The sequence below is a fragment of the Anomaloglossus baeobatrachus genome, chromosome 4 (assembly GCF_048569485.1).
Source record: "Anomaloglossus baeobatrachus isolate aAnoBae1 chromosome 4, aAnoBae1.hap1, whole genome shotgun sequence".
Lineage (NCBI taxonomy): Eukaryota > Metazoa > Chordata > Amphibia > Anura > Aromobatidae > Anomaloglossus > Anomaloglossus baeobatrachus.
Window position 1 is genome coordinate 78700541 of NC_134356.1, and position 11212 is coordinate 78711752.

Sequence of the window (11212 nt, forward strand, 5' to 3'; positions counted from 1 at the left end):
GGGCTACCCTTAAATGATTGGACTGTATTTTTGGAACTTAAAGATCATGGTCGAATGGGTCAAGCCCACCAGATGGACTGGTGCCGGGTTAAGCAAAAGAGACTCATCTCAATTCTTAAGTTCTAGCTAAGTAGGACCGGGTCTGTGTTTCTATGAAGAAAGTTTTCATCTACATTCTGGAGAACAAAAGATGACATATTGAATAAATTTGGTGTGTTGTGTGAAATGAATTGGTGTCTTTTAGGTTTTACAGATAGGCAAAGATTATGTCACTATGGTCATCTTTGACCATCTCTTGGACTGGGTGTCATTAACGGTACATATTTGGCTCCAGGTACATAATCATGATTCAGTATTAATGCTAAAGAGAGAGTCAGGCATATTAAGTTAACTGAATGAATGCTGAATTGCTAGTGTAGAGCCTGCAACTTACAAGTGCTAGAGGACCCGTAGAAGAATCTAACACAGTCAAGTTTGACCATTGACTACACATTAAAAAAAATGAATCTAATATCAAACATACTTATCTACTTTCCATAAATTATCAGCAAATTGGTGAAATTACACTTGTCAAAAAAAATAAATAAATAAACAACAGCCTCCTCCATATCACCTCTAGCTGTCCTATCCATCGCCAAGATAAGTGTGTTTCCTACCATTCAAGGTAGAAGACATCTTCAATCAATTTGTTCCTAATTTAGACAAAGTAGCTGGAAAGTTTGCAACCAAACTCTACATGTGAGGTCTGCCTATTTTATAATATGTATTTACAATACTTCCATTTTTTTTTTTTTTTATTTGCCTGAACTACTGCAAACACCACCATCCACCAGCGATTAAAGAAGCTTACCGGAGCCAGATGAGAGGGAAAGCGGGTCTCAGGTCGCAGACACCTGCCAGAGGGACTTCCAGCCGCGGGGGGCAAGGTATCGTGCCATTCCTGACCGAGTCCCAGCGTCCTCCCAGGCCTGTAATGGCGACCGGGACACGTGCTGCTGCGACCCGGCTGACAGCCTGAGCGCTCTCCTGCTTCCCCCGCCCGCTCTGCACAACAGCCGGGTGGAAAGTTACTGACTGACCCAGCACCGCAGACCTCTGGAGGGATGACTCCTGGGAGAGACGCCGGAGATTGGCCTGTGGTGGTGATGGGGGAGGGGTGAACAGTGGGAATATGGCTGCAGGGCGCGCTTCTCCCTCTGGGTCCTCACAGGGCAGGGGATCTTCTGCCTCCCTCCCTGACTGCTCCAGCACACCAAGCACCCCGCGGTCATTCCCTGCCCCACAACACTCACATACCCCAGCAGCTGGCTCAGGAGAGGCAATTGAGCAGAGCTTGCTTGCCCTCCCCTGCCGTGGAAGGGAGAATACAGCTACTCCCCTGCAACATTATGGGGATGAACAAGGCTCAGAAATGTCAGCTCTAAGAGACCAAATCAATGTTATGCCAACCAAAAAAAGGATATGGAGGGATACATTGCCCGCCTGGAGGCTGTTTGTAAAACGGAAATTCGCTCCTTGAAGGAGGATATGTCATCACTGACTAACTCCGTGCAGGCCCTTGAATCGTCCACCCAGGATTTATACTCTCAGCAAAGTTCACAACAGCAGCTTATAGATCAGCAGGCTCAACAGATCCACCTCTTGTTTGACATGATGGAAGATGCTGAAAACCGCAACAGACGAAATAATATACGAATTCGTGGTTTACCAGAGTCAGTTGGGCCTCAGGATCTGATCTCTACACTGCAGAGGATGTTTAACTCCTTGTTGGAACGTCCCCTTGAAACACGCATTGAAATGGACAGAGCACACCGGGCACTGGGGCCCAGAAACCCGGATCAAGAGAGGCCAAGGGACATTATCTGCAGGGTACACTTCTTCCAGATCAAGGAGCATATTATGAGAAAAGCAAGAGATAAAGGTACCCTTGATTTTAAAGGAACTCCCATCCAACTTCTAGCGGATCTTTCCCGATCCACACTTGCAAAAAGAAGAGCCATGAGACCCCTGCTGGAGGTTCTACGCAACAACAATATTGCTTATTCCTGGGGCTATCCTTTTCAACTACAAGTCAGGAAGGGTCACAATCTGATCATCTTGAGATCTCCGACTGACCTGCCAGATTTTCTGTCGGCTCTGGATCTCCCTGGGATAAAGTTACTGGACTGGCCATATACTACACCTCCACCCCAGAGAGTGGCCCGTCGTGGCGGTTCCTTCCCCTTTGATCAACACCGTACTCAGCGACAAAGACCTCAGAAATCGCCGAGAACCTCATCGGCGGAGACTTGAACTCTCGGGACTTCTGGGTGATAAGTGTTGTTCGAGAGAGGAGTTAGGGTTATCATGGCCTACTCTGATACCTAACCAATATTGCCCAATATCTGCCCCCCCCTTTTTTTTTTCTCTCTTTCCCCCCTCAACCCTCCTCTTTTCCTCTCCCCCTCCCCCCCCCCCGGGCATCACCAATTCTAATAATGTTGGGATTCTCTGTCCCCCCTCTCGGCATGCTCTAATGCTGGGTTGGGGTACTTGAACCCCCGTGGGTATATGTACCTCTCCTAAAAATCTCACGGGATGTGAGTTAGAGGCGGGAGTTTATCTCTATCTCTCTTGCCACATTCTTTACTTTGTTGATGTGATTAATTTACTGAGCCTGAGTTGTTAGCTGTTATATATGCTACTTCTATTTTGGTCGTGTGAATGACCATATGCAATTTTTTTTTTTTCTGCCTTTTTCGGTATTATCTAGTTAGGTGGTGTAGCAGCCGTTTCTCAGGCGACATAGTTTTCAGTCACCTCCCACATTAGGGTGTGTTCCTGGAACACTGGTTACAAGAATTCTCTCAGTTTTGATTGCCTTTTGAGCTAGGACTCAAGAGGCTAAGTAAAGACAAGTTTTGATATTAGTCTTTATTATTCTGATCTCTTTTCTGTTCTACTACTTTCTCTGCTTTCTTTTCTTTAATCTTAGTTTCTTTCTTCTCCCTCCCCATCTTCTCACTTTTCCCTTGGGTGCCCAGAAGATAGGGCTTCTACGATGGTGAACCTCAACTTATGCTCTCTAAATGTTAGAGGATTTAATGTACCAGAGAAGAGATCCAAGATCCTCTATAACATGCATAAAAAAAGAATCCATATTCTATTGCTTCAGGAGACCCATTTTAAAACAGACCACATTCCCGCATTTAAGCATAGATATTATACTTCCTGGTTTCATAGTACCAATTCAGTCGCAAAATCCAAGGGAGTTAGCATCGCTCTACATAAATCTCTCCCAGCTCAGGTTTTATCAGTTAAGCCTGACCCAGAGGGGCGATTCATTTTTATCAAACTTAAGATCTGTACCAAGTTATTTACCATTGCTAATCTTTATCTCCCCAACCAGAACCCGGACAGGATTTGCCAAAAATACCTGAACACTCTCTCTGAATTCGCTGAAGGCTCCCTGATTCTTGGAGGAGATTTCAATCTCATCTTTGATCGGGCTGTTGACTCCTCCTCGGGTAGGTCTTCTGTTCCTGCAGTGAAACTGCGAGGTCTCAGGAGTAAATTACTAGACTTGAGGCTCATCGACGTCTGGCGTACCCTGCACCCTAAAACACGGGACTACACTTTCTACTCTCCTGTCCATGATATGTACAGTAGAATAGACCTTTTTTTATTAGTGACCACCTACTCTCACATGACCCGGCCTGTACTATAGACCCTATGGTATGGTCCGATCATGCCTCAGTGTCACTTTCTCTCCTTTTGACAGACCTACGCCCCGGGGAATGGTTATGGTCTTTAAACCCACACTTATTAAAAGATCAGACGTGTCAGTTAGCCATCAGGAAGACCATTACAGACTTCTTCGAATTTCATGCCAATGACCTAACACCCTTACCTCTCCAATGGGAGACCCTGAAGGGGATGATTCGGGGGACCTTTATTCAACAGGGAACCAGACTTAAAAGAGATAGAGCCTGCGCAATAGACAGATTACTGACTTCCATTCAACACCTAGAACAGACACATAAACGGACTCATGACCCTCAGATTTTAACAGACTTGCTCAAGGCTAGACTAGACTTGGGAGCCCTCTTAGATGCAGCATCTGCCCGTCATCGAGATAGAGGTAGGAGATTTATGTACGAATTCTCTAAAAAGCCAGGCAGAGCTCTGGCTAGATTTCTTAATCCTCGCCTTCCCTCTACATTTATCCCTACCATTAAATCACCATCTGGACATTCAGCACACAAACCTCATGAAATAGCGGATGTATTCCGAGATTATTATGACGGGTTATACAACCTAGGTGGCCCAGTGGCGGACATGTCCCCAACAAATTTCCAAGCGAAAGTGGACAACGATGTTGATGGTACCCCTCTCCCCCCATTGAACCATGTGGACTCTCTCATGCTAGATGACCCTTTTAGCGAACAAGAGGTCACTGAGGTTATTAAGAGTCTGGCCAATGGTAAGAGCCCCGGTCCGGATGGATTCCTGGCCAACTTCTATAAGCAATTTGCTTTGGAACTGACGCCCTTCCTGACTAAGACCTTTAACTCCATATCCTCAGCTTGCCCCTTCGCCGCGCAAACCCTTGCGGCTACCATAACGGTGATTCCCAAGCCTGGGAAGGACCCGTCTTTATGCTCCAACTACCGCCCTCTCTCTCTTATAGGAGTAGATGTCAAGATCTTCGCCAAATTAATAGCTAACCGGTTGTCCCCGCTGTTGCCTGCCTCAATCCATACTGACCAAACTGGATTTGTCCGAGGTAGAGAGGCGCGCGAGAATACTATTAAAACTCTACTTTTGACCTCACATATGTACAGACAAGGTACTCCAGCCTGCCTTCTATCGATCGATGCCGAGAAGGCATTCGATCGTCTCAACTGGACCTTTCTACGCTCCTCCCTGAGGCAGCTGGGAATCGGCCAAACTATGTTAGAGAGAATTTTTGCCCTGTATCATAAGCCCTCAGCACGAGTTCGAGCCAACAATACTCTATCTTCTCCCCTGCAAATATCTAATGGCACCTGACAGGGATGCCCCCTTTCACCCCTTCTATATGTAATAGCCATGGAGCATTTGGCTATATCCCTTCTAAACTCCCCCGATATAAAGGGCAGAAAGATTATAAACTTGCCTTATACGCTGATGACCTCCTTCTATATCTAACAAATCCGGAAATCGCCTTTCCAATTCTCATCCAGGAATTCCAACGTTTTGGCATAGTTTCTAACTTCAAAGTAAACTACTCAAAGACAGAGGCCCTTAATATTACTCTCCCTACCACACAAGTCAATAGACTAAAATCCGCCTTCCCATTTAAGTGGGAGATCCAATCTATCAAGTATCTTGGGATATCTGTTTCGGCCAATCCAGATGAGTTGTTTATGGCTAATTACTCCCCATTGCTTACTAGAACTCTTGCTGATCTAAATAGATATAATCGGGGACGACTTTCCTGGTTTGGCCGGATCAATGCCCTCAAGATGGACATACTCCCGAGGTTCCTTTACTTATTCCAAACAGTCCCGATCAAAGTTACTAAACAATATTTCAGACAACTCCAGAGGGCATGAAGCAGATTCGTCTGGGGGACGGGGAGACCTCGGATTCGATACGCCACACTGGTGAGACCCAAATCCAGGGGAGGCGCTGGTTTACCTGATTTTGAAAAGTATTACCAGAGTGTCCTTCTCACGAGGGTCTTGGATTGGAGATTTAACGATCTCAATAAACAGTGGGTGGGCGTTGAGTCCCATCTCTCCCCGTTCCCTCTGGCACGGCTTCTATGGGCCCCCCTTCAACAGAGACCGGCGGTTTTGGGATGTCAACCTCTGACTCAGGCGCTCATGCTTTTTTGGGACAGGCATCTGGAGACGTTAAACTTATCCCATAGACCGGGGAGTATGAGCTCACTCTTTAATAATCTTGACTTCCCCCCTGCGTCGGAGAGATCTACCTTCTTATGTTGGGACTCAGCAGACGGAGTTACCCTGGGACAGGTTGCTAGGAAGCTATCTGGAACGGCGTCTTTTGAAGCTTTGCAGGAGTCATGCCCGGGGAGGAGACTATCCTGGTTGGAATATACTCAACTGACCACAATATAAAAAGGAAATTCCCGGGAAATGCACTATTATCCAAATCTACACACTTTGAGACCCTAATTTCATTAAATGCCGCGCCGCAACAAGCCATCGCATTGATCTACAATCTCTTATGTACAGCCCAATATAAAGGTGCCCCAACGTATTTGGAGGCCTGGCAAAGAGAGCTCCAGATCACGTTGTCGGAACAAGATCATCTCAAAATCTTTACACTCTCTCATAAAATGTCCATTTCCTGTAGTGCACAGGAGAAAAATTTTAAAATTCTTACACGCTGGTACAGATGCCCTGACGTATTGCATAAGATCTACCCCACCGTACCAGATACCTGCTGGAGATGCGGAGACGAAATTGGTACTATGAAACATATATGGTGGGATTGCTCCTTGATAAGGTCATTCTGGGATTCCATTTTTGAAATATACTTTCAACTGTCGGGTATTCGGGTAATTCCTACTCCTCAAATAGCTTTACTGTCCCTAATCCCTGGATCTGTCTCTGTGACCAAAAGAGGTGTCCTACGCTTTCTTCTCATTGCTGCTCGTATGATTATTCCAAGACATTGGAAGACAACTTCAACCCCCTCTGTAAGGGAATTTTTGGAGGAGATGAATAGATTGAAGCGTATGGAGTCCCTGATGGCAGATGATGGGGACAAATGGGATAAACATGCTGGCACGTGGTCTTCCTGGCTCCTTTTCCGGGAGACTCCGAGATTTACGTCTTGGCTCAGATAAGGGGCTTTACACGGGTCTTTCCTTCCTTGGGTTCCTTTAGTTGATTTTTGCAATCTCTAAGAGGATTCGTTTACCTGACGCCGGAATTCTTTGGACACCCAACCTTCTCTTACCTATCTATCCATATCTCCCCCACCCCCTCCTCTCATACCCTCCTCTCTTTCCCATACCTATCTTTTTCCTCCTTCGTCTCTCTTTCTAACCTTCACTCAGTCTTTATAGTTAAAATAGTTTCCATAATACTGCTTTGAGTTGACTTACCATGATACGGTATAACCTGAATTGTCTTGTTTTAACTGCATTATCTGTTATGATCTCTTATGTGACCATTCTTATCCTGATAAAAGTTCTCTTACAATACAGTGCTACATGCTTGATCCACATGTTTGGATCAACCTTGACTTTTGTTTGATTACATCTTATTCGTGTTATAAGCAATGCTTTGTTCACTTTTTCTTAAACCCAATAAAATTATTTACAGAATAAAATAATTCACCTGTGTGTAATGAAGTCTCCAAATAAATGCACCTGCTCTGTAATGGTCTTCATGATGCTCTCTGTGCTTTAAACAGAACACTGAGACTAAGTTTAAAGCCGGATTTGGTTACAAGAAGATTTCCACAACTTTAAACATCCCAAGAAGAAGCACTGTGCAAGCGATCTTATTGAAATGGAAGGAGTATCATACCACTACCAAACCCGGCTGTCCCTCAAAAATGTAATCTCAAACAAGGAGAAGACTGATCAGAGATGCAGCCAAGAGGCCCATGATCACTCTGGATGAATTGCAAAGATCCACAGCTGAGGTGGGAAAGTCTGTCCATAGGACAACAATCAGTTGTACACTGCATAAATCTGGCCTTTATGGCAGAGTGGCAAGAAAAAAGCCATTGCTCAAAGATATCCATAACAAGTGTCATTTAAAGTTTGCCAAAAGCCACCTGGGAGACACACCAAACATGGAAGAAGATGCTCTGGTCACATGAAACCAAAATCGAACTTTTTGAGCGCAATGCCAAACGATATTTTTGGTGTAAAAGCAACACAGCTCATCACCCTGAACACACAATCCCCACTGTCAAACATGGTGGTGGCAGTATCATGGTTTGGGCCTTCTTTTCTTCAGCAGGGACAGGGAAGATGGTTAAAATTGATGGGAAGATGGATGGAGCCAAATACAGGACCATTCTGCAAAAGACCTGAGACTGGGACGGAAATTTGTCTTCCAACAAGACAATTATCTCAAACATAAAGCAAAATCTACAATGGAATGGTTCACAAATAAACGTATCCAGGTGATAGAATGGCCAAGTCAAAGTCCAGACCTGAATCCAATCGAGAATCTGTGGAAAGAGCTGAAAACTGCTGTTCACAAACGCTCTCCATCCAACCTCACTCAGCTCCAGCTATTTGCAAAGGAAGAATGGGCAAGAATTTCAGTCTCTCGATGTGCAAAACTGATAGAGACATGCAACAAGCGACTTGCAGCTGTAATCGCAGCAAAAGGTGGCGCTAGAAAGTATTAACTTACAGGGGCCGAATAATATTGCACGCCCTAACCTTAATTTTATTATTTTTTTATAAAAGTTTAAAATAAGCAATACATTTCGTTCAACTTCACCATTGCGTCCCACTTGTTGTTAATTCTTCACCATAAAATTTAAATTTTTTAACTTTATCTTTGAAGCCTGAAATATGAGAAAAGTTTGAAAACTTCAAAGGGGCCGAATACTTTCGCAAAGCACTGTACATCACAGGAAGGGGTGGAAGGCTCACATATACATAACAGGAGGAGTGGGGGGGTTGACATATATCTCAAAGGCGGGGGTGGAAGACCCACACATACATCACAGGAGGGCAGGAAGGCTCATATATACATCACAGAAGGGGGTGGAGGGCTCACATATATATCACAAGAAGGGTGGAGGGCTCACATATACATCACGGGAGGGGATGGAGGGCTCACATATACATCAAAGGAGGGAGAGGAGGACTCACATATACATAACAGGAGGGCTGGAGGGTTCACATATACATCACATTACGGGGTGGAGGACTCACATATACATCACAGGAGTGGGTGGAGGACTCACATAGACATCACAGGAGGGGGAGGAGGGCTCACAAATACATCACAGGAGAGGGTGAAGGGCTCAATAAACATCAGAGAAGGGGTAAAGGGCTCACATATACATCACAGGTTGGGAAGGAGGACTCACATATTCATCACAAGCGGGGTGGAGGGCTCACATATACGTCACAGGAGGGGGCGGAGGGCTCACATATACATCACAGGAGGGGGTGGAGGGCTCACATATACATCACAGGAGGGAGTGGAGGGCTCACATATACATCACAGGAGGGGGCGGAGGGCTCACATATACATCACAGGAGGGGGCAGGGGGCTCACATATACATCACAGGAGGGGGCGGAGGGCTCACATATACGGCACAGGAGGGGGCAGAGGGCTCACATATACGTCACAGGAGGGGGCGGATGGCTCACATACGTCACAGGAGGGGGCGGAGGGCTCACATATACATCACAGGAGGGGGTGGAGGGCTCACATATACGTCACAGGAAGGGTGGAGGGCTCACATATACATCACAGGAGGGTGTGGAAGACTCACATATACATCACAGGACGGTTGGAGGGCTCACATATACATCACAGAAGGGGTGGAGGGCTCAAATATACATCACAGGAAAGGGTGGAGGGCTCACTTATACATTACAGGAAGGGGCAGAGGGCTCACATATACGTCACAGGAGGGGTGGAGGGCTCACATATACATCACAGGAGGGGTGGAGGGCTCAATAAACAGAGGAGAGTTAAAGGGCTCACATCTACATCACAGGAGGGGGTGGAGGGCTCACATATACATCACAGGAAGGGTGGAGGGCTCACATATACATCACAGGAGGGTGTGGAGGACTCATATATACATCACAGGAGGGGTGGAGGGCTCAGATATACATCACAGGAGAGTTGGAGGCCTCACATATACATCACAGGAGGGGTGGAGGGCTCAAATATACATCACAGGAAAGGGTGGAGGGCTCACATATACATCACAGGAGGGTGTGGAAAACTCACATATACATCACAGGACGGTTGGAGGGCTCACATATACATCACAGAAGGGGTGGAGGGCTCAAATATACATCACAGGAGGGTGTGGAAGACTCACATATACATCACAGGACGGTTGGAGGGCTCACATATACATCACAGAAGAGGTGGAGGGCTCAAATATACATCACAGGAAAGGGTGGAGGGCTCACTTATACATCACAGTTGGGTTGGAGGGCTCACATATACATTACAGGAAGGGGCAGAGGGCTCACATATACGTCACAGGAGGGGTGGAGGGCTCACATCTACATCACAGGAGGGGTGGAGGGCTCACATATACATCACAGGCAGGTAGGAGGGCTCACATATACATCACAGGAGGGTTGGAGGGCTCACATATACATCACAGGAGGGGTGGAGGGCTCACATATACATCACAGGAGGGGTGGAGGGCTCAAATATACATCACAGGAAAGGGTGGAGGGCTCACTTATACATCACAGTTGGGTTGGAGGGCTCAGATATACATCACAGGAAGGGGCAGATGGCTCACATATACGTCACAGGAAGGGGCGGATGGCTCACATATACATCACAGGAGGGGTGGAGGGCTCACATATACTTCACAGGAGGGGCGGAGGGCTCACATATACATCACAGGAAGGGTGGAGGGCTCACATATACATCACAGGAGGGTGTGGAGGAATCACACATACATCACAGGAGGGGTGGAGGGCTCAGATATACATCACAGGAGAGTTGGAGGCCTCACATATACACCACAGGAGGGGTGGAGGGCTCAAATATACATCACAGGAAGGGGTGGAGGGCTCACTTATACATCACAGTCGGGTTGGAGGGCTCAGATATACATCACAGGAAGGGGCAGAAGGCTCACATATACGTCACAGGAGGGGGCGGATGGCTCACATATACATCACAGGAGGGGTGGAGGGCTCACATATACATCACAGGAGGGGCGGAGGGCTCACATACACATCACAGGAGGGGCGGAGGGCTAACATATACATCACAGGAGGGGTGGGGGGCTCACATATACATCACAGGAGGGTTGGATTGCACAAATATACATCACAGGAGGGGTGGAGGGCTCACATATACATCACAGGAGGGTTGGAGGGCTCAAATATACATGACAGGAGGGGGTGGAGGGCTCACTTACACATCACAGTCGGGTTGGAGGGCTCACATATACATCACAGGAGGGGGCGGAGGGCTCACATACATCACAGGAGGGGTGGAGGGCTCACATCTACATCACAGGAGGGGGGTG